The sequence below is a fragment of the Diabrotica virgifera genome, chromosome 1 (genome assembly GCF_917563875.1).
Source record: "Diabrotica virgifera virgifera chromosome 1, PGI_DIABVI_V3a".
Lineage (NCBI taxonomy): Eukaryota > Metazoa > Arthropoda > Insecta > Coleoptera > Chrysomelidae > Diabrotica > Diabrotica virgifera.
In genome coordinates this window covers 210,850,542-210,876,461 of record NC_065443.1, presented here as the reverse complement: position 1 = coordinate 210,876,461, position 25,920 = coordinate 210,850,542, and the positions used below count along the sequence as shown (strand labels likewise).

Genomic DNA, 25,920 nt, shown 5'->3' with positions numbered 1-25,920 from the left:
AATTAGAATACGGAGTGCAGTCCAGTTCCTTTAACCGCGATTTTCTGCTCTTATTGGAGCTTCATCAGAAGGAACGTAGGCACTGTTCTCCATCAGTGCTATGGAGAACAGTGCCTACGTTCCTTCTGATGAAGCTCCAATAAGAGCAGAAAATCGCGGTTAAAAGAACTGGACTGCACTCCGTATTCTAATTAAAAAGTAAGATTGGTTTGCCTTCGCATTGCAATCGAATAAAAATGGTACACATTTTTATTTTATTTTCGTATTACTCCGTAGAGTAACCAGGTGCATTTTTCAGTTGGAACTTTGCCGGCTGCAGACGGGGGATGTGAATTGCAAGGTGTAGAATTCCTTCCCTTTCGTCTTCACTGCAGCATCCATATGACTTGCAAATTATAGAAGTCTTGGAGGTGTTACCATGAAAATGTACCAATAAGTTTTCAATTTAAAAATCTTTTAGTGATTTTTAATATTTTTCAATATGATTAATTTACTATTAGCATTGAAAACTTGCTTCGTCTTCCGAAAACTGAATTTTTTAAAATTTGTTTGGGTTGTGATTAGCGTTACCAGGTGTCCCGATTTGCGCGGGACGTCCCGATTTTCAGGGGTCTGGGGACGCGTACCGATTTGTACCTGATCGGGACACTAAATGTCCCGATTTTCACCCACGAAATAATTTATTTAATCTACGATTTTTTTTTGCAATTTTGTCTGATTATTATTATTATGTAAGATTAAATACAGATTATAGAAACACCTTGTAGTCCAGTACATGAACTGTAAATACGGCGATACCGTGTAATTTTCAGGATCAACTCCGAATTGCATAAAAATTTGGACGGCTTGTGCCGTTGGTTGCTTTAAATCGGTGGGTGACAGTCACCCCTACTTTGGGGTGAAAAACCGCGCGTTTAAAATAAGTCCGGAGATGGATAAATTGACTAATTCTAAGCAATTTTATTTCTATAGAATTTTAACTTATTTAATACTTTTCGAGTTATTTACGATTGAAAATGTTTATTTTTCGACAAAAGATTCACGTTTTTAGGCGATTTTCAGAAATAACTCAAAAAGTAAGTATTTGATCAAAAAAAATATTCTTAGCAACAATGTAGCATAATATAAAAAAATTGTGAACTCGTCAAGTCTATAGACCCAGCAAAAGCAAAGGTGTAGCTCATGAAAAATACGTTCTTATTCGTCAAATTCCAAATCAAATATTTCAACGTGAAATAACCAAGAAATGAAGGACTTTTCGGGAAAAACCATTTAAATTTTTTTTAATAAAGCTTCATTTTTGTTTTTAAAAAGTTTCTAGCATCAAAACTAAGAGTTTTTTTTTGGTAAAAAAATCGTGAAAATCTCCCCCTACTTAGCACCCAAAATGAAATTAATCGTTACCGCTTTACAAACAATTTACTTATGTATTTTTTACATGATTGAAAGGGCCTGAACGAGTCACTAATCACGAGTATGCAAAATGTGAACAGCCATATTTGAACCAATTTTTGTCTAACAGAAAAACAAAATGAATCTATCATATTTATAAAAGCAAAACCTACCTACTTTTTACTCCGCGAGATTTTTAGTATCCCTAATACTTTTTAAGTTATTTTGAAAAAAGGGCATTTTCCAATATTTTAGGAAAAATTTTTTTACTATAAAACCAATTTTTTTCAAAACTAAGCACTCTCAACCGGTAAACCTTACAGATCGTATAAACAATACAAATATAAAGCAAATGGTAAAGCGGTAGCACTTAGTTTGAATGCTAGAGACTTTTACATAAAACAAAAATAAAGATTTTTTTAGGCACTTTAAAAAATTTAAAAAAAATTTTGCTCGAAAATTGTTTAATTTTTTGGTTATGTCAAGTTAAAACATTCGATTTGGAATTTGACGAATAAGAACGTATTTTTGATTAGCTACAACTTTGCTTTTACTGGTTTTATAGACTTTCTGAACATACAATTTTTTTGCTTTTTTAAAAGCTACATTTCTGCTAAGAATATTTTTTTTTTGATAAAATTACTCGAAAAGTATTGACTTAGTTTAAAAATTATATAGTAAAAAAGTTTTTTAGAGTTAGTCAGTTGATCCATTTTCATTTTGGTACTTATTTTAAACGCGCGTTTTTTTACCCCCGAGAAGGGTTAACTGTAACAGTCATCCCCCAAGTAAAAGCAACTAACGGTACAAGTTCAACTTTGAAGTAGACAGTAAGTAGAACCTAAAACCAGATTTTCATGCAATTCGGATTTATTTGTCCCGATCTACAACCCTAAATCCCGATTTGTTTTTGTTTATGTACCGATTAAAAACAAATCGCACCTGGCAACACTAGTTGTGATTGAAAATTATTCGCTAAAATCTTCTTTTCCAACGATATTTAACACATTATAGTAAAAAATATCCATGGTTACAAAATTATTTGTTTTTTGAACATCCGCAGTGACGGAGCTAAGTGATGGAATCTCTATAAACGGAAGAATAGTAAATAACATAAGATTCGCTAATGACACCGTTATATTGGCAGACACCCTGGAATCGCTACAAGAATTGCTAAATAGAATTAACGATTATTGCATTCTACGGACTAAAAATAAATAAGAAAACAACTAAAATTTATGATTGTCTCAAAAACAGAACATGGAAATGAATGGTTAATGATAGAGCAAACCCAAATAGAAAAAGTTAAGACATACAAATATCTGGGAACCTGGGTTGATGACAAAAATGACCAAAGCAAAGAAATTAAAGTCCGAATTGAAACTGCAAGGCAAGCATTTATAAAAATGAAGACACTGCTTACAAACAAAGACCTTCAGTTGCCTCTCAGATTGAGGGCTCTAAGATGCTACATATTTTCTATATTGCTATACGGAATGGAAGCTTCGACATTGAAGAGACAATACATAAGAAGAATAGAAGCGTTCGAAATGTGGTGTTACAGAAGAATATTGAAAATTCAGTGGGTTCAAAAGATTACCAATGTTGAAGTGCTACGACGTTTAAATAAGGAGTTAGAAATTATGAAAAGTATAAAAACTAGAAAACTGGAATATTTGGGTCACATTACCAGAGGAGAAAAATATGAGTTGCTGAGAATTATTATGCAAGGAAGGATCCAAGGAAGAAGACGCATCTCCTGGCTGAGGAACCTTAGAGAATGGTTTAACTGTAGTTCATTACAACTATTCAGAGTAGCAGCCAACAAAGTGACCATAGCCATTATGATATCCAACCTCCGATAGGATAGGGAACTTTAAGAAGAAGAAAAAGAACCCAGTGGGGATTATAACCCCCAAAACCCTTCTTGGTTACGCCACTGGTACCGGTAGCTTTCTCTATAGCCTATTAGAGTGTTTTATATTTTTGCAATTTTCCCAATACTAGGTTTTTTAAATTTTGATGTCAAATATCTCTGGATCCTTAGATGATAGAGGGTCCAAATTTTTACAGTAGTTGTAGATAGACAATAGCAAGTCCCGCGTAAAGTTTTATTGAAAAATATACAAAAACAAGTAAGATAAAAAATAAAATCTAAACTTTTTTGGGTTTTTTTGTAACAGTATTTTAAAATTTTTTAAAATAAATGTTTTATTCACTCTAACTGTACAAAAATCTACGCAGCACTAAAAAATACATCTAGTTTTAAAATAAAAAAAATACGTCTCTAAGTGCTTTGGTTAAAGAGCTATATGACATAAAGTTAACATTGTCGTTACATGGGACTTCGGGTGCACTTAAATCATTAATACATTATCTCGGATTGATCTGTCAAAACTAGGTTTTGTCGTATTCTATTGTACCGTGTCCAAACATGCCAGGCAGTTGCATAGCTAGAAATAACTGACAAGAACGATCTACTGGAGGCACCAGGCATGGCTTTGCATGAAACGATCTAGAATGGACCAAATTAATAAAAATAAAAAACGAGGACTCTAAGAACAAAACTATATTACAAATGATGTTCAGCGACATGATGTAGAGGTACCAATTCGCACAATATCGGGCAGAAACCAACATTAGAGGACGAATAGCGCTCTCTTACAAAACAGCACTGAGAAACTTGAGATAGATAAACTATGAGATAGATAAATGTTTATCTGGATCTTAAAGAAGGAAGCTCAGTAATACGAGGGAGCTGAGTGCTGGGTCACCATATGACGGAACCTCAAACTACAAACACCCAAACTTATATGGAATCATATGATATTACGTATTATTTCGTGCGGATTTAAAAAAACGAAAACACGAAGTCAAACAATATTTATTTTAAAGAAATTTGATAACAAATATATAACAGTTAAATTAAACAATAAAGTAGTTGTTTTAAAGTCAATAGCATAAGAAATTTCAATGTAAAACAAATAATGTTTAAATTGCTTTTTCTCATGTGATCTCTGTGATCACAATTCCTCTCCAGAACATTATATTGGTTTACGGGCGTTTCGCCCCCGCCGTTTCGTCCCCAGCTGTTTCGCCCCCTAACCGTTTCGCACCCAAACCGTTTCGCCCCCGGGATTTTACCTAACATTTTTAACTAGTTGCATTGAATTATAAATACAATGTTAGTAATACATTTACCTATTGCTCATTTGTTTGTTTGTTTTTCTTAGAAGTGCTTTGTTACACATATTTATAGTAGATAGACAGGATTAATACATAATTGTTCACAGAAATAATTTTACATATTTTCTTACACAAAGGATTTTGTTCTCAGAAACTAATTTTGCCTTACTTACAATTTACGGACCTAACCTAACCTAAGCTAAGCTAAGAACAAAAAATGATCAATAGGTAAATGTATTACTAACATTGTATTTATAACTCAATGCAACTAGTTAAAAATGTTAGGTAAAATCCCGGGGGCGAAACGGTTCGGGGGCGAAACGGCTGGGGGCGAAATGGTCGGGGACGAACGGTCGGGGGCGAAACGGCGGGGGCGAAACGTCCGTATCCCCATTATATTCCATCTTGTATATTTGTGAACAGATCTTACAGTTTTCGTTCTTGCTTGTCTTCCTCTACCTCTAAGTACACGATTTCATGGGTCATCTGATTTTACACAAATCCTGACTTTTTACGAAAATAGCATATTTTGTCAATTCTAAATGTTACAGTTTTGGTTGTGAAGACACCAATTTAGGCGATCAATCTTGTACTGCTTTGATAACTCGGGAACCCATAACTGTCTCCTGCTGTATACTTCTTGGCACGAACTCTTCTTCTTATCGTTTCAACTGAAACAGTTACACCTATAGCTTCCAAAATCTGCCTTTGGAGTTGCTGGTGATAAATGGTTAGGTGTCTTCCAGCTAATTGGACAATTAAACGATCGTGGCGAGCCGGTTTTAGTTTTTGGCGACTTTCCCTTGCTATATTTTTGAGCTTTCCTAGCTCCTGTTACCTAGCATAGGTTTTGGACAGAACGCCCTCTGTAGCTATGTCCCTCTGAGAATATTACTTGCTCCACAAGACCAATAATATTTTCCCATTGTAAGTTCTATAACCCCACATGATGCATATTTTCGTCTTTGGATGCAAAGGTTAGTTTATTTATTTTCATTCAATTTGCAACTCCAGCAAATAACCTATACCGTACCGAGCTGTACCATCTGATTGTCTTATCGAATTGTTTATTTTCAATAAAAACCTTTATTCACGATAATAACAACTATTTTCAAAATAAATAAATATTATTGTGAAATACATGGTGATTCCATATAAGTTTTGTTGTGTGTACTTCTCGAATCAAAGATCCAGACCGTTAAGCAGGACTGTGCCTACCAGAAGTAGGCACAGTCACTTATTTAACTATTTAAATGAATATAATTTGCTGTTTGTAAATCAATCTGGTTTTAGATGTAGGCACTCTACTGAAACTGCATGCCAGTTAGTATGTAACACATGGAAGAAAGATATAGATGACGGTAAAATAGTAATTAGTGTCTTTGTAGATTTAAAAAGGGCTTCTGAAACAATAGACAGGCAGATGTTATTAACGAAATGCAAAAATTATGGAATAACTGGAGTTGTGTTCAAATGGCTAGAAAATTATCTAAACGGTAGATGTCAAAAAACTAAAGTAAATAATAATATTTTAGACGAAATAGGTACTATATATGGAGTTCCCCAAGGAAGCGTTCTTGGACCATTATTATTTGTTTTATATATAAATGACCTACATCTCTATCTTAAAAATTCATTTGTAAATCTGTTTGCAGATGATACATTAATTTCTGTCTCTGGACAAGATTTTAATAATTTAGTTCAAACAATAAATGATGAATTAGATATTCTTAATAATTGGTTGATGGCAAATAAATTGAAACTAAATGCTCAAAAAACTAAGTGTATGATTTTGGGTACTAAGATAAATTGTACTAAATTTAATCAAGGAAATTTTAGTATTAAAATAGGTGAAGATATAATAAGCTATGTAGATGAAATTAAATATCTTGGAATTTTATTTGATCCACAGTTAAATTTTACCAAACATATAAATTTTCTGTGTAAAAAAATTGGTAAAAAAATCGGTTACTTCTCTAGAATATCTAAAGGGCTTTCCCGATGGTCTAGGAAGGTTGTGTATAATACAATAATATTTCCGCATTTTAATTATTGTATGTCACTGTTTATTTCATGTTCAAATGAACAGGTATATCGTTTGCAGTTGCTTCAAAATAAAGCTATGAGAATTGTCCTTGGATGTAGCAAGTATACCTCTATAAACTTTATGCTGGAAACATTAAATTTTTTAGATGTTAATCAGCTTATTACTGAGTCATGTTTGGTGTTAATATTTAAAATTATTAACACGCAAGCTCCTCAATACTTCAATAATTATGTCATTAAAAGATCACTTTTGTTCATAGGCGTAACCAGGATGATCCTAAGGGGGGGGTTACAACTACCTAAAAGGGGGGGGTTACAACTACTGGAAGGTCTCTGAGGGCTATGGTGTTAAGCGTATAGAGCTCAAAGTACATCCCAATAGGGGGGGGGTTACAACCCCCAAAACCCCCCCCTGGTTACGCCTATGCTTTTGTTAGGTCAGTATAATTTAAGATTTGATAATTATCATATTGAAAGGTTCAATTCAATACAAGTGCCATGGAAAAAACTCTTTTTGTTGAAGGACTAAGAATATATAACAGTCTACCATCTAGCATAAAAGATTCACCAAATGTTAAAGTCTTCAAAAGTAGGTTAAAAAAAAATTGTATTTTAAGAATTAGTTGATTTTTCGTTTTTAAGTTATAGTTATTTAAATATATGTAAATGTTTATTTGTAATGTAATAGCTAAAAAGCTAAATAAATCCTATTATTATAGAAGTACTCCACACGGGATATTCATAAATAGCAAATTGTCTCCCCAAAAAGTATACAGAAAAATAGCGTCCAAGAAATAGTACCTTTAGAATATGTTCTAATAAAACGTATAAATGAAGCTCCATGTGATTCTCGATATGAAGGAGGTCGATTCATTGACGGCACTTACGGTTAACATGTACTGAGGATGAGTCCTTTAACACTACAAAAGAAAAAACGAAGTGGTATGTCGTTAACGCTGAAGAAGTTATGCTATCCAAGTGTATGCTGGCACACTTTCTGGGGATTAACAGTGAGGACATCTGATGGCGACATTTGTCCGTCTTGGATAACAAAATAAAGGACTCAGTGTGAAGCGTTGGAAAATCCTGCCGCCCAAAGTAAGAAGAACTGGGTTGGGATTTAAGCATGATCGTATGGGCACAAACGATGAATCTTGTAGTAGACAATCAAAAAGTGTTATGGTCGAAGCGAAGATCGGTGGGATATGCGCATTTTGTCAATGAAATTCGATATTTTTAAGACATTCCAGAAGCCGCTACAGATGAAATGTTTTAACAACTCATTAATCATTCAGAATTAGTCGACGGATATTAGTACATAGTTAAAATAATTAAGACGATAACTGGACGATAATGATTTAATAAGTGAAATTTAAAGTTTTTTCTACTTTAATGACAAAAAAAGCAAGCTGATTAGCAGAACCCAATTAAAAATTATTTTGCACATCATATTTGAAACATTTGGTTGAAAAATCCCATTTTTGTTGGCAAAAAAATATATTAATTTGTCTGGACTAAATTACAGTTCTGTTTATCTTAAAAGGGATATGTTACTATCAACATTCACACAGTGTTGCCAAACACTTATTTTGTTATTTTGAGTGTAAATTTTCCCAGCGATCTCCGAGGCTACAATACTTCCCGACTGATAAAGAAAATACACGGTATCGTAATGGATGACCCTTGAATAAAAGTGAGTGAGATTTTACACAGTGAGTATCAACTGACAGTGTGCACATAATTTTAATTGTATCATAATTTAAAATGATAGATGAAATTGAAAATTAAAAATTTGAAAAGATTTATTTGTGAAAACCCAATGACTATCATGGCTGGGACATGTCCAATGTCCAGAGAAAAGAACATACAAAAACAACAAAGAAAATATTACAATGGAAACCGATAGAAAGCAAAAAAAAAGGCCCAGAATGAGATGGTTGGATGATGTGGAAGACGACCTGAAAACTATGAATGTAAGAAAATGGAGGAGTAGAGCACAAGAGAGGTCTGGGTTATGATGTCAAAAAAAGAAGAATTTGAAATGATAAAGTACGTTTTTTGGCACGTGTTCACCACAATCCAGCAACCTAGTGGTGTTAAGATATCGATTTTTTGACAATCGTATCGTATGGTATTGGGACGAAAGTCAAATTCACATAATATGTTACATGAAAAAAAAAATCGAATTTCTTTCGTTTGAAAGCACTAATTTTATTGCTGAGAAGAGACCATAAGGACCATCTCTCCACCATTGAGACCACATGGACCAATTGGTCCATATTTTGTGGACAAGCATATAATTCCTTTGAACTAAGAACTATGTAGAATATTGTTACTTTTTGTCAGATATATTGCTAAATTACTTCCGTCATGCGCGAAACTGACGATTATATAAACATTATAATATGTACCTAAACTATGTAATTTACTTATTTTTAGCTTTTAAAGAAACCACTGGTATATACGTTTTATAGTGTTTTGCAGAATGACTTAAACCGTTCTATAATTTACTATTTGAATAACATGCATTATACAAATAAAAAATGTAATTTTTATAGTCGGTAGGTATTCATTTTGAGGAATGCAGTACATAATTAAAACTGATTTAAATTGAATTAAAATTCACATCGAATAATTATTATATGACCTAGACTACTAGACTAATGTCTAGAATTTGCTGATTTGTATTCGCCATTTTCTAATAACAGTTTAACACATTTTACAATTATTATTAAGACATTAATCGTGCTCAGTTTCATGCTTTTTAGTCACGGAATTTTTTTTTAAGTCTTCTCACTTGATATTTTTAATGGGTGTTTAGTTCATAGTGAGTTGGTATTTATGTGGTTGTAAACAAAGGATTTTTCTACAGCTGTGGTCACTGAATAGTTTACACCTTGAATGTTACTTTTTTTTATTTATTTTTTGATTTATTCATTTACCTTTTATTTTCATATTTTAGTTTTAATCAACCTATTCCGGGTCCGCCACTGGTAATTAATGTCATTTTGACCGTTGATTGAATACCGCTACTGGAGTATTCATTCAACGCTTTCAACGCAAAAAGTGCGTTTAAACGAAGCAAAAATTCAAAAAATCGCCCACGAGATATGTAAGTGTGTAAACTATTCAATGACCGCAGCTGTACATTGTACATTTGCCCTCGTGGGTCTTTTCAAATTGTGACCTGAAAGAACTTTTGTGTATACTCTACGTATGTAGCTCTAGTACTATAATTACAACGAAAAATTGTAATATTCTTAAGAATTTATATTTTTGCAAAATAGAGAAATTGAAAGATTATTCTTGAGTGTAGTAATTCCATTCCTTGCTATTTTTATATTATGTTAAAATTTTTAAGAACTCTGAAAACTCTAACAAAAATTTCGATGTCATTTTAAATATAAATGTTATTAAATTGTCTGCGCAAAAAATTAAAAAAGCGAACCATTAAACTTAGTTTTTGTGCTCTTTTCAAATGTGCAAACGGATTTTGAAAATTTCAATATACAGGGTGTTGTTTCAAAGTCACAATTACTTTATATTTTTTTGTTAATCCGGACCTGGATTTTTCTTGTGATTAGTAAGTGGGTCGTTCCAATGTAGTAAATAAGTTTTGATTATTTTTAAAATGAGTATTCATTAACTTTAATAATTTATTATTAAAAGTTAATATCTGCTTCTTAATCTCAGTTCTTAAAAATTTCAATAAAATTTCAAAATTAAAGTAATTGAATTGTTTGCGCAAAAAATTGAAGCGAACTAATAAAGTCAGTTTTTTGTGCTCTTTTCAAACATGCAAACGGATTTTGAAAATTTCGATATACAGGGCCACAACACAGGGTGTTGTTTCAAGATCACAATGACTTTTTTTGTTAATCCGGACCTGGATTTTTCTTGTGATTAGTAGTTGAGTGGTTTGGTTTCTAAATAAGACATACGTGTGCCAAATATAAAAAAATATACAACGTGGTTCTAAAGTAATGGATTCAGAAAGAAATGGGCAAAATCGATAAAACACCCTGGTTACACCCTAAAACTCGGTTATAAAAATCGGTAGGGCAATAAATGCAGTATATCTAGAACCGCCTCAGTGACCTCTATTCACCATTCAAGTATTTCCGTCCCCCAGTGAAACACCCTGTATAATACAGACAAACATTATAATAGTAAAGATATGGTTAATTCTTTCCAACCTGGCAAGTCTTTTTAAATGTCGGCTTTAGACTATATTACCTTCAATTAACATTTTTAATTTATTGTGTCACTTCTTCCATATTTTTCATAGTTTTTTGTATACATTTTGTAAACTTGAACAGTTGTATTTCAAGAGTAAACTGCCTATCTGTATTATTCTTTTTTGTTTCTGTCTTCCTTTTGCTTCTTCTTTTTGTATGGAATCATATTATGCATACTTAAGCCGGCCACTCACGGTACTGTGGTGTCGTTCGAAAAGATCGTACAACTTCGTTGGCACATTTGGTGTGCCCACACACTGTACTGCGCCGCAGTATTTGTTCGGTTCTCGACCATGTCAAATAAAACAATAATTTTAGCGTCTCTTGACTTGACTGTAATACTAATTTCAATTGATTCTTCTTGAATCTTTAAAACTAGAATTGCCATTGCCTGTTTGCAAGCGTTTCTATCGTGATATGTTTTACTTTTAATTCGCCATATGCATTCCTGTTACCTATATAACTCAAAAACGCTCTTAAAAAAATTCTCGCTAAATGAAACCATGTCGATTTTCTACATGATCAAAGCAAGTAGTTAAAAAATTTCGTATTTTTGCAGTATCGACAAATTGTAAACGACCACACACGCTCAACAAATCAGGATCAACAGGCCAGTCTGTCTGTGGTCATATTGTACGATTTCGTTGAATGCATGGTCACACCCGATCAGCCAATTCGTCGAATTCGACGAAGTTGAACGACGTCGCAGTACCGTACCGTGTGTGGCCGGCTTTAGACGCCTCGTAATATCATATTATACCATGTTTTTAAACCAGGAGGAGTAAAGGCAAAAGACATATTCGCACCCGATAATGTCACTACAAAAATCACCAAATACATCTTCGTTTTTGGCTGATCATGTAGGCCTTCGACGGTAATCCATAAATATTATATGTATTAAACTAATACGTCGCTAAAGACTTGTAAAAACAACTGTTTTATATAAAAGCAGACTAAAAACCTAAAAATTAAAGGAGCATCGCAGAAAACAAAAAATCGCCGATATAACTTAATTAACCTATGAAATGCAAATAGTGTCAAAATTTTATAACAATGGAGTAAACTTGCCTGAGGTTGTACCAAGTACAAACAAGCATTACGGCGCGATAAATTTGAATTCCTCCTCCCAGTTTAAAAACAGGGTATAATCTTATTAAAGTTAAATTTTCGAATAACCTCTCTCTCACCGTAGAGCTTGATCTAGAACATAGGCGTAACCAGGGGGTGGTTTTGGGCAGGGCCGTAACTACGATGTTAGGGGCCCCGGGGCAAAGGTGTTAGGAGCCCCTGCCGGGGGTCTGGGGGTTTACCCCCCAACGAAGGCTGGGTCCGGAAAAATGTTTGACATTTAACCCCTTGAAAACGCATTTTAATTACGCATTTTAATTTTAATTAAATAACGCAGGTTTATTTAGAGAAAATGCAGGAAGAGATAAATCAGATTGCTGAGGAGACACAGAAAATTGAAAAGGTGGAAGAAAAATTCAAGAATGTGGTAGAATTCGATATGGAAAAAGTGGAAGAAAAATTGACGGAGATAGGAAAATGTCAAAAAAGAGGAGACCGTCGGGAAGTAATTGTATACAGCTCTAATGAAAGCAGAATCCTATTTGACGAGGATATTAGAAAACGATATCCGGTACCTTTAGCAGTGACACTCTCGAGGGCGAATACCGTCACTTCTGTTAGATTTATTATGCTGTGGTACTGGTAGGGCTGATTCCAATGTGCTCATTCCATCTTACCCTTACCCTTCTTTTCAATATGTGGTACCATGTGGTTCCGTTCACGTACCAAGATGTGGTTTGGGGTAAATTGGTTAAGACAAAGTAGCTGGGACCGGGGGCCGCTATTCTGGTTGCATTTTAGTTTTTATTTCACCAAGATAACTAATTTTCTCAGTAACAATTTATATCTTTACGAAAGGTCTCGGGGCCCCAGCTTAGCCCGGACCCCTCTTCCAATGGCATTTTAGGTTTTATTACGCCGAAATAACTAATTTCCTAAGTATTAATTTAAATTTTTATGTTAAGGTCTCGGGAGCCCCAGCTCAGCTGTCCTCAGGGGACCCTTCTAAGAGTTCTGTTCCAATTGCATTTTAGTCGAAAATACAAATTTCTCTAGTGAAAAATTAAAACTTTATGTTTAATTCTAGGGTGCCCCTGTAAGGTCTTTTTAAAATTGTGTCATTTGAAAATATTTCGTTGAAATCGGCTTTTAAAATACATATTTTTATTTTCCTCGTTAAACTCTATTCAGTCAAAAAAGGGTCACCTGCGGGGTACTGCCGGGGCACTGCCCCGGTTGCCCCAATGGTAGTTACGGCCCTGGTTTTGGGGTTATAACCCCCCCTCTTTTGGATGTACTTTGAGCTCTATACGCTTAACACCATTATTATTCCATACCCCCCAGAGACCTTCAAGTAGATGTAACCCCCCTCAGGATCATCCTGGTTACACCTCTGATCTAGAAACACCATTGACCTATATAACGTTCGTTAATTTGCACGTTAGTCATTGCTATTCATTTCCACCCTCATAATAAATTCATTAATCCTCAAACGAAAATTCCGTACGTAATTTGTTCACCTACCGCTGCGCTGGTTCGCGTACATTGTTCATGACTTGCCAAGGATCCTAGTTTATCCTGACTGTAGAGAGTTATTCTGTTTCTAATTATGAAGCTGAGTGTATCGGAGTCATTGAAGTTGCATTGAATGTGTTACCTTGCGATAAACCGTTAATATGAATAAACTATGTTGGCCACGTGTATACCTCAAATAATCAACAACATGACACACAGATTCCCGTGAAATTTACTCACTCAATTGTGTCTCACTATCAAGGAATCCATTTTGCAAGAATTAATACGTGATATTGCCATAATAATAAAACAACGTAAATTTTGTTTCTGGGTTAGAAAGGGGCTTAATGACTGAAACAAGATTTTGCAGGAAAACGAGGAAAACAATTAAAACAACATAAATTCAAAAAGCTACAGTAGAAAAACTAGTTTTATGTATTTTTCAGATTTTTAGCGTTTTACGTCTTTCAGTATTGAGCAATGAACGAGTTTGGCCAAGTGGGAGCATATATCTATCATGGTACTCAATCATAGGTAGACTCAAAAATTTAGTGACCAATTTAGATTGGATGTATATGTATTCGATTGTACTATTACGTTTAAAAAGTTCTTTGACTGACGTGGGGCTCAAAGTACCTGTCAGAGTTTTTTAACAAAGAGATGAATCCCATAGTCCGCTTGCCTATCTATCCGACGGAAAACTAATTAAAGATAATAAAAATATGACTTCAAAATAAGCCTTGAAAAATTTCAAATCAATAAAGTTAAAAATGAAAATCAAATCGAAATACGTGAAAAAAATATAAAAATACTTAAGTACATAATATTATAATGAAAAACACCAAAACACTGCTATAGATTAAAATAAAAACATAAGTTCTGATATTTAATACATAAAAACATCGGGTAAAAACACGGCAGGAAAAATGCTAAAGAATAAAGAAAAGGTCATCAACAATACCGTTTACAGGCATCAGAGAATTGCACCCCCTAGATCAGGGGTGGGCAAACTTTTTTTAATAAGGGCCACAAAAGGTTTTTGGTCTATTACCAAGGGCCGCAATGTTTTCAAATTCTTAACTGGGGGGGGGGGGGGGGTGTTAAGCAATGTTTTTTAATTTGTGTAAAACTATGGTATAATTATTTTATTTTTAAATTAAATAATATTCAGTACAATTCAAAGAATATCCGAAAAAAAGGTTTCAAGACCAACTATTGAAAAATAAGCCAAAGGTGGCAAATTTTTGACACCTAAACAAAATGAATTATTCAGTAGACATCAGAACTCGTTATTGGATCATTTGAAACAAAAACTTCAAAAATATTTTATTAGCTTATGAGTTTCTCGAGATAACACTGTCGAGTTTTTTTAGTTTTGACGATTTTTGCGTTTTTGATATCACTCAGAAGTGAAAATACCGAAATAGTGAAAACCAACACATTTGATATTGTTACCTCACGAAATATAGAAATATATGAAAAATTTCAGGTGGATCTGTCAAGTAGCCTTTGAGTTACAATGTCCACCGCCTATAAAAAGCAGTTGAGAAGTTTTGAGAAAAACACGTTTAGTTTTGACAACTTTTATTTTCAATTTCTTCTGTCTGTCAACTCGTAAAGTGATGCACATCGGAATATGTTTTTAAATCGCAGAGTAATTTACAAAAGAAAATGGAACAGCTGTTGAACGTTTCTCACTACGCTCAACAAGCTGCTGCAAAGCGAGTCGAAGGTAGGGATATTAAACAAGCTGTATTTCCGGTAGTTTTCCTACGGTCAAACTGAAATTTTCAGAGAATATTTTTGAAATTATGTATTTTCATACAAAATAATAAAAGAAATCGAAAATTTCAAAATTTTCAAACCATATCCCTACCCCCTATACCACAATCGCACTTATTTAAGCACGGTATTTGCCGCAAATATACAGGTTGTTTCATTGAGAAACGGGAGTACTTAAATTGTGAATAGAGGTCACTAAGGCGGTTCTAGATATACTACATTTATTGCCTCAATAATTTTTATAACTGAGTACAGGGTGTTTTATCGATTTTGCTCATGTATTTCTGGAAGCATAACTTAAGAACCACCTTGTATATTTTTTGATATGTGACATAGATATCTCTCATTTAAAATCCAAACCACCCAACTTTTAATCACAAGAATAATCCAGATCCGGACTAAACAAAATTATTGGAAAATAATTGGACTAATTCTTTGTTTTTTATATGATCAATGAATAGTTTGAATTTCATTCCAAAGTTTCACTTTGCGATAAACACTTATAAATTTAGCAAAGTGGCAGTGTTTAATTTCTAAATAATTTCCTCCCCTAATTCACAGCATCTTTTAAGAACCTTTTCTAAACTTAATTATCGAATACGATTGTTGATTGTGGTATATTTGTTGAAATTTCATTGAGGGAGCCGATAAATCTCTGTGCCAAAAAACCAAATCATTGCCCGCGTTATGTTGAAAATTTGCGGAAAAATCACCCACTGCGAAAGTGATAATATTAATAGCTGCATTATCTATCTATATTTAGTTATCAATATTAGCAATAATTAGAAAAAATTTTGAAATGAAAATAATTCACTTTTTCTCCTCGGGCCGCAAAAAAATGTCTAAAGGGCCGCACTTTGCCCACCCCTGCCCTAGATCATTGAATCACCAATCACGCTACTTCATAAATTATTATTAACTACTGAGAAAATAAATTATGTTCCTTGTATATTTTATTTTTGAGCTGGGTAAACTCACTGGATTTTTTCATTGGAGTGAGTTCAGTTTATACTTACCTTTACCTTGAGTAAAAACTACATACTACTATATATATATATATATATATATATATATATATAGTCTTTTGAGTCCCTTTTACTTTTCAGTGTCGGGACTGGCACATCCTTTCACGTGTGTACAAATGTTGACCATTGTTTCTTATTGTATGCTAATCGGCTTGCTTCTGCTATTGTTTTCCCCTTCCTTTGGATGATTTTAGCGACTACTGTATCCCAATCTTCTCTAGGTCTTCCTCTACTTCTTTTCTTTTGTATCCTGGCTTCCCATATTTTCTTCACCGGTATGTTGTCTTTCATTCTTTTCATGTGTCCCTACCAACTTAGTTGTTTTTCTTCAATATACTCAAGTACAGATTTCGTCTTAAGATCTGTGCGTATATCTGTGCTTCTTATTCTGTCTCTCATTGTCACTCCTCTAACTCTTCGTAAATACTTCATTTCTAGGGCTTGTATCTTGCTTTTTAGTTTTCTAGTTAGTATCCATGATTCACAGCCGTTTGTAAGCAATGGTCTATATATGGTGTTAAATACAGTTAGTTTGGTTTTTCTTGTGATTTCCTTTTTGTTTAAGAAGCTATTTTTTATTGCATGAAATAGTTTTGATGTTTTACTTATCCTCTCTTCAACATCTTTGTCCTGCCTTCCATTATTTTCGATTGTAACGCCCAAGTATTGGAAATGGTTTACTTGTTCTATTGCCTCCTCATTAATTTGCATATTTATTACGACTGGTTCTTGCGATATTACCATGGTCTTCGTCTTATGTGTATTTATCTTCATACCCTGTTTACATAATGCGTGATTCCATGCTTGCAGGTTATTTTGCAGGTCTTCTTCTTTTTCTGAGATAACTACTACATCATCTGCGAATGCACATTCCGAAATGGTTACGCTATGGAGATTCCTGTACCCTACATGCAATTTCTTTAGTTGTGGTGTGCACTCTATCATGATTTCGTCCATAAAGATGTTGAAGAGGGTTGGGCTCATGACACCTCCTTGCCTTAGTCCTTCAGTTGTTTCGAATTCTGTTGATTTCATGTTTTTATGTATTATGTAGTTCCTATTTCTCTTATAAAGACTTTTGATGATTTCAACTAGTTTATAGTCACGATATCGTGACGATAAACATACTTCTATCTAACAATAAAACATTGAAAAACTTTTGTTTTGAATATTTCCACAAAATTTATTACAAATTAATGACACTACAGCTGTTTCGGTAGATTGCCAGAAGAGAAATCGACTCAACCACCCACGTGCTTCGTGGAATAGTCATATGATACTTTGAGGTATCTCTCTAAATTTCATCCATCGTCAGGATTTAATATACAACACGTCAATGTAAGACTTTTAGTCGACATTTTAAGGGTCTTAACCCATGTATTTTTGGTGGCTTGGCATGTAGAGCTTGCTTAGAATACTGATGATGCTCTCTTTAGAGCGAAAACGTTCTGTTTTTTAATGTAGCCCTTTATTGGGGTTTTAAATAAATATACCTTTTACACAGAAGAGATTTTTTCTTCTATTTTTGTTGGTTTGTAGAAAGATAAAAAGAAGAAACAATGGAAGGAGAGCTACCACAACGTTTCTTCATTAAAAAAAAAAAGATTGTCTGAGTACAATGAATTTGAAAGACAAAATAAGTACAATTTTTCAGATATGTCTGAAGAATAACAACAGGAGTTTATGAACTGTATTGAAAGTTCTGAGGAAGAGGATGAGGGTGATTTCGACGATGATGATGACATTGCAGATCCGGAATCAGACTCAAGACTAGGAATCTAATGATTCGGACGTTTTATCATCTGATCGACATGGCCGCAACAAATGCATACATTCTGTATCATCGAGTCCATGCTGATAAATATCCTAATAGTGATGAACCAAAAGATAAATTATACCAATTACACCTCAATTTCGTGAACAGATAGCTGCTGGTCTTGTGGTTTATAAACAAAGGCGTGCCATCGCCTATCGCGGTTGGTCGACCATCTTCTCAGTCCGCACATCCTGTTACTAGTAGTGTTGGTCAGAAAGCTAAACATCCTGTTGTCGATGTCAGATACGACAACTGCGGCAATTTTCCATTATCGCTAAGTAAATCAGAAGGAAGAAAGAAATGTAAATATTGCAAAAACTCAGCAATCCAATGTGTTTGCCGAAAGTGCGACCTACATTTGTGTTGCTCTAGTTCAAAAAATTGTTTCTACGATTATCATCATAAATAATGTACGTTCCTCGCCTGTTATTTTGTTCCAATAAAAATACATTTAACAAAATATCCTTTGTTTTATTTAACTAAACCGTTATGTCCTCCTTGAGGACGTCTTACGTTTTTTTATCTGGTGAATCAGTCGATAGAAAATTTTTTAAGGGAACATCATATTCATCATTATTATATCAAGATTAACTAAAAACAAAAATTCCTACATGAAAATATGCACTAGTTCAGATTTTCCGGTTAGAGGGTTTTAAGACGTTGCATTACGTTCTGTAAATCATTGTCGTTATCCGTTATCATTACTGTATCGTCTGCAAAACGTAAGTTATTCAAAACTTAGATAGATATACCTTCTATTGAATCTGAGGGCGTTTCTTGAAATACCGCTTCACTGTAGACATTGAAGAGTAGTACGGACAGCACCCAACCCTGTCGGACTCCTCTCTGTATTTTGAAATTTTGGGTGTTCTGGATATCAACTCTTACCTTGACAGTTTGATTCCAATATATATATATATTAGATATATGTTGTTCTGAAGCTATTTGCTTGTGGCATTTTTGTAATCTTGTAAACTTATATCTTAGTGTCATAGCAGATTAAGACTCTTTGCTCGTCGGGTGTTGTGTCTTCTTTCGATACATTTTATTTAAATGTTGTTTGACATATTAAGACACATCGTCAAACCATTTTAAACTTCGGTGTTCTATGCCGCCCATGAAATCAAAACACGTTCCTAGCGTAGATTGATGAACAAAAACGTAATTATACGCCAGGGAAATAAGGCAAAAATATACCATGTTCGGGACACTTGAGCAGCCAGGTTGCAAATTGGATTTTTGGGTACTATATACCTAATACATTATAAATACAAAAATGCCCGTCACAGTTCGAACGAGAATTTTAGTTATTAACAAATAAGTGTCAAAAATGGCAGTTTTTTCGTTTAAATCGCTACAGGTAAAAATACGGTATTTAAATATCTTATTTATAGTATTCTTCTTTTAGTAGATGAGCCAAGGTTTAAAATGGCAGTTTTTGAATTTTGTTCCGATCATTTGTTGCTTGAAAATTGCAAAATAACACTAAAATTTCTAAAATAATTAATTGATTATAACTTTTGCAAAAATGAATTTAAGACTTTCATATTGCATGAAAAGTTGAGACAAACAGTCCATATAATACACAAAAAATTTTAAGACGATTCGTCAATTAGATTAAATTTTTTTTCAATTTGTTTATCCCAAAGAGCTTTTTTTTCGCAATGTTATTGTTCAGAAAATAATAATGATATAGCAATTCTGTGGAAACCACAAGAAAGAAGAATAGTCATATTTTCAACGTATTTAAAAAAATCATTAAAAAGTTATTTTTATCACTACGAAAACATTTTAATAAAATAGAGTCATTTGTGGCTTATAAACAATTTGAATAACTTTGTTAATATTGGCTAGCCTAAAACTACAATGGGATTTAAAAAACTGGTATTTTTACACGAATTTTCAAAAAAAAACTTTTCGCCTAGGTTAATTACGGTCAAAGTTAGCCACTTTTTATTTAATTGACGGCTACTTTGTTTATAACAATTAAGCAACCGAACTAGAGCCATTTTGAAGTTGAAGGTATATAGTTTATGTGTAAAAGTTTGAGTAAACTTTGAACCTCAACAGAGTGGTTAATAAAGCTTTAAAAATGACATCCTATCGAAATCGATTCGTGGTCGGTGGAGGGAATTATTAAAATCCGTGCACTCAAAAAATGAAACTGATTTTTCAAATATATGCTGCGATTAATATCGCCGGAGCGTGTTGGTGGATTTTGATCATCATTTTTTTAATTTGTATGTACTCGTAGTCTTGTAGAGTACGTTATGTACATACATCCCCACCTAACATTACAAAATGTTAGGGGGAATCCCCCTTATCACTCAGGGATATGAACAATAGATTACGACCGATTCTAAGACCTACCGAATATACATACATAATTTCATAAAAATCGGTCAAGCGGTCTCGGAGGAGTATGGCAACTAACACTGTGACAGGAGAATTTTATATGTATGTATAGACTTATATATATATATATATATATATATATATATATATATATATATATATATATATATATATATATATATAGATGGCTATTAACAAATAGGGGTTGGTGATAAAAGAGTGAAAATTAAGGGTTGTATGTATTTTGTAATTCTACATCATATAGAATTAAAGTAGATAATTTTGTCCAAAACAATTTTAAAAAATATCAGGGGGCAACCCCCCTTATAACTTATGGGTATGAAAAATAGATTAAAACCTGTTCTCAGTCCTATAGGATATACGTGTAAAATTTCATAGAAATCGGCCAAGCGGTTTCAGAGTAGTATGGTAACTAACACTATTACAGGAAAATTTTATGTATATAGAAGTAACTGTGAATTAAATAATAAAAGTGGCTAACAATGACCCTCATTAACCAAGAAAATTTTTTTTTTCTACGGTCGTGCTAAAAGAGCCTTTTACGCACGCATTTCGTTTCCGAAAGTTGCACTTTCCCGCACGCCGTGCGGGAAGGAAAATACCTTGTAATATGGCATTATAATATATTATAATAATACCACATCCAAAACGCATGCATTTTATATCGTCGTATTATACATAGTTCCACGAAAACTCAAACTCTGGACTTTTTCCGGTTTCTGTATTTAAATTATCGTCTTCTGAAAAGACGATTTAAAAACATGAATATCAAATAATGATAGAGTTATATTTTAACCCAAGGTTCAATTTACATGGAAATCCAACGTTAGTTGATTTTCTAATTTTTCGTTTTTTGAGTACGATTTCCGGTTTGAAAGTCGAAACGTCAAAAACAAAATGTCAAAAAACAAAAATGTAATTATCATTACAACCCATTCCATTAAAAAATTTTTTGTCAACATAAAAATGTTAAATAATCAGTACAATGATGATATTAAAGTTTAATATTTAAAAAAAAAATGGCCCGATTTTCATTAAAAAGTCCCGGATTTTAGGTAGTTTTTTCAGTCTTGTCCCGAATTCGACTAAATTGGAGTTGGTCACACTAATTATAATACATGCAATAAACTAATATTTAGATATTATTTACTAATTGATTTCAAATTTATCTTATTGGTTCATGTTTTAATGAAATTAGCGCGATAATTCGATGAAAAAAAATTATTTTGACATAATATTTAAAAGTCAGATCAGTAGAAAATTACAATGGTTTTGAATCGTCGTCATGGAAACCAATATCGTCGTCGTGGTAACCCATTATATTGAAAGTTTGGTTTTGACAACCTTGTCAAAGAATTAATTTGTGTATTTTCACTTCTAAATAAAAATTGATATAACTCTATTTTTTGTGGCTTTTTTCCAAACGTACGGCCCTAGAAAAAATATTGTTCCTAACTCATGCGGAAAGTGTCTTTTCCGTACTAGACTGCTTGCCCGAACTTGCTTGCTATTAGGGCTTACAATACCGAGCCAAAATCTCAATACCGGTATTTGGTATTTAAAATTTCAAATACCGGGAGCCCGGTATTAAAACCGGTATTATGAATAAAAAATATACGCGTTATATTTATACTATCCTCAGTTGTTATATCGACTTGTTATTAAATAATATATAAAACCTATTAAATTTTGTTTTGAAATGAGTAGATGTTGTTTATAACATTCCTAGAGAGTAGGAATAGATAGATACAAAAAAGGTGCAAACAGAAAAACTATATATTTGGTTCTAGGATAAATTTTGCATATACATACTAGGATAGTACTCGTACTTTTACTCATGAAATTTGCTATTTGTAAATTAATTTAACTTTAAAATATATTAATACAAAGATTAACTTACTGTGACAAATATTTTATATGGATTACTCTGTATTTCGACCGCTATATATTTTCAATTATTAATAATAATTCAGAAAATAAGTGTGCCTAGTTTATACACCACAATACACAAAAAAATGAAAAATAGATCTGAAAATGTAAAAACAATTCTGATTAATAAATCTTTCGGCTTATTTATAAAATAAAGTAGTCTAATTTTAAATATTTAAGAATTTTTGAACTCAATTTTAAGAACTCATTTTATATTATATTTGTATACAGGAGATTTAATAATTTGGTTGTAGAAGCTGATATGTACACTGTTCGCCTTAAATTAACGACATTCACGCTTTTAGAAAGCGATATACTTGACTTGTTAGGTCTGGATCCCGCGTATGAAAAAAAGTTTATTAATAGCAAGCTGAAAATTTGTTAATAGCTTAAGGGCCGGTTGTTCGAACGCTAATCAACAATGATCATTATCAAATAATTAATTACTGTCAATGTCAACTTTGTTTGGGTTGTCAAAACATAATTAATTACAATTCTGAGACTATAATCAATTAATATAACAACAATTATTAACATAATTAATAATAAATCTCATAATTGTAATTAATTATGTTTTCAGCAACCCAAACAAAGTTGACATTGACAGTTTTGGTGACAGTAATTAAATATTTAATAATGATCATTGTTGATTAGCGTTCGAACAACCGGCCCTATGGGTGTCTAGTCGGATAAACTTTGATATATGGGAACACTGTAACAGAGGCAGTTTTAATTGTGGAACAGGTTAAAAATTTGGAACGGTCAGACCACGAAAACGGCACATTTATTTTGTCCGACAGAACAGACTTAAAGTCTCCGAACAGAGATTAAACTCTCATGCAAAAATCAGACTGCCATTTATCACCTGTCATAATTCCTGTCATTTGACATATTCTACATGTTCCACTTATTAAAACGCCCATTTGGTGATAAATAGCAGTCTAATTTTTGCATGAGAGTTTAATCTCTGTTCGGAGAGTTTAAGTCTGTTCTGTCGGACAAAATACATGTTCCGTTTTCGTGGTCTGACCGTTTCAAATGTTTAACCTGTTCCACAATAATTAAAACTTCCCCTGTTCCAGTGTTCCCATATATCAAAGTTTGTCCGACTAGATACCCTTAAGCTATTAATAAATTTTCAGCTTGCTATTAATAAACTTTTTTTCATACGCGGGATCCATACCTATGTATGTGTAATGAATGTGTTTAATAAATATTTTTACAATGATATTTGATATTGGTAGTTTATCTTCAAAAATAATTTCTTGTAATTGCAAAAAATATCTTAGAAGAAAGTTTATTGTGCATCAATTCAATTTTTAAAAATTAAGCTAATACCGAAATACCGGTATTTTTATTATAAATACCGGTATCGATTACCGGAAAATATCGTCCGGGATCCCGGTATTCGGGATCCCGGAATCCCGGTGCCCGGTATTGTAAGCCCTACTTGCTATCGCGTCGTTCGGGTCAACGGCAGTCTCGTGCGTGAAAGTATCACTTTCCGCATTAGTTAGGAAAATAACTATTTTTTGAAAATTCGTGTAAAATACTACCTTTTGAAATCCCAAAGTAAATTTACTCTACAGTCAATATTAACAAAGCTATTCAAATTGTTTATAAGCCAAAAATGACTCTATTTTAGTAAACTGTTTTCGGAGTGATAAAAACGAGTTTTTAATGATTTTTTTCAATACTTTTGAAAATATTACTTTTCTTCTTTCATGTGGTTCCCACAGAACTGCTATATCATTATGAGTTTCTGAACAATAACATTGCGAAAAAAAAAACTCTTTTCGATAAACAAATTGAATAAAATTTAAACGAATTGACGAATCGTATAAATTTTTTTTGTGCATTATAAGGACTGCTTGACTCAACTTTTCATGCAATATGAAAGTCTTAAGGCCATTTTCGCAAAAGTTATAGCAAATTTTTTATTTTCGAAATTTTAGTCTTATTTTGCAATTTTTGAAACAATGACCGGACCAAAATTCAAAAAGTGCCATTTTAAACCTTGGCTCATCTACTAAAAGAAAAATATTATAAATAAGATTATTAATTACCCTATTTTTACCTGTAGCGATTGAAACGAAAAAACTGCCATTTCTGACCCTTATTTGTTAATAACTAAATTTCTCGTCCGAACTGTGACGAGCATTTTTGTATTTATAATGTATTAGGTATATAGTATATAGTACCCAAAAAACCCATTTGCAACCTGGCTGCTCAAGTGTTCCGACAAAAATCTTATTTCTCTGGACTATTATAAGATTTACAGAAAATATAGTAAATACACTCACCGGCAGAGAAAACGAGCACCCCAAAAAATGGGTCTTGTATTTCCTAAACCTGATGTCCGATTTAAGTAATTTTTTTAATATGTTATAGCCTTATTCTTTATCAATATCGCTGTAATAATATTGTTGCTAGACAGGTACATTGTCATTGTATACAGGGTGTACGAATCAAACTGTGTTTTTTTCTCAAACTTTGGAACACCCTGTGGAATGTTCTAGCTTTTATAAAATACTGAAATTATAACCAAACTATAGCCTCAGGTTTTCTTAACATTCTGTTTTTTGATTCATTCGCTTATGTTGGATAATAAAAAATCTGTTTTTCGTTAATACAGGATGTTTTTAAATAAGTACGGCAAACTTTAAGGGGTAATTCTGCATGATAAAATAATGACAGTTTGCTTTATAAACGTATACCCGCAAATGTTTCGTTTCCGAGATAGGGGGTGTTGAAATTGTTCTTACAAACTGACGATTTATTTATTTCTCTAAAACGGTTTGTGATATGCAAATGAAATTTGGTAGATTTTAAGAGGTAGTTATTGCGCATTTTTTGGCATACAATTAAGAATTTTATATTCACCATTGGCGTGCATACGGGTATAAATATTTTAGATATATCCCGTATGCACGCCAATGGTGAATATAAAATTCTCAATTGTATGCCAAAAAATGCGCAATAACTAGCTCTTAAAATCTACCAAATTTCATTTGCATATCACAAACCGTTTTAGAGCAATAAATAAATCGTCAGTTTGTAAGAACAATTTCAACACCCCCTATCTCAGAAACGAAGTATTTGCGGGCATAAGTTTATAAAGCAAACTGTCATTATTTTATCATGCAGAATTACCCCTTAAAGCTTGCCGTACTTATTGAAAAACACCCTGTATTGACGAAAAACAGGGGTAGTTGTTAAAGTGCCTAACTTTTTTATTATCCAACATAAGCGAATGAATAAAAAACAGAATGTTAAGAAAATCTGTGGCTATAGTTGGGTTTTAATTTTAGTATTTTATAAAAGCTAGAACATTCCACAGGGTGTTCCAAAGTTTGAGAAAAAAACACAGTTTGATTCGTACACCCTGTATACAATGACAATGTACCTGTCTAGCAACAATATTATTACAGCGATATTGATAAAGAATAAGGCTATAACATATTAAAAAAATTACTTAAATCGGACATGAGGTTTAGGAAATACAAGACATTAAAAATTACCCATTTTTTGGGGTGCCCGTTTTCTC

General features: G+C 32.9%; 1 protein-coding gene across 4 annotated transcripts in view; it reads right to left on the bottom strand.

Annotated features, from left to right (window-relative positions):
* LOC114346117 (E3 ubiquitin-protein ligase RNF19A-like) overlaps positions 1-25,920 on the bottom strand; it is a 500,767-nt gene that overhangs the window by 188,133 nt on the left and 286,714 nt on the right. The gene's annotated exons all lie outside the window — the stretch shown is intronic.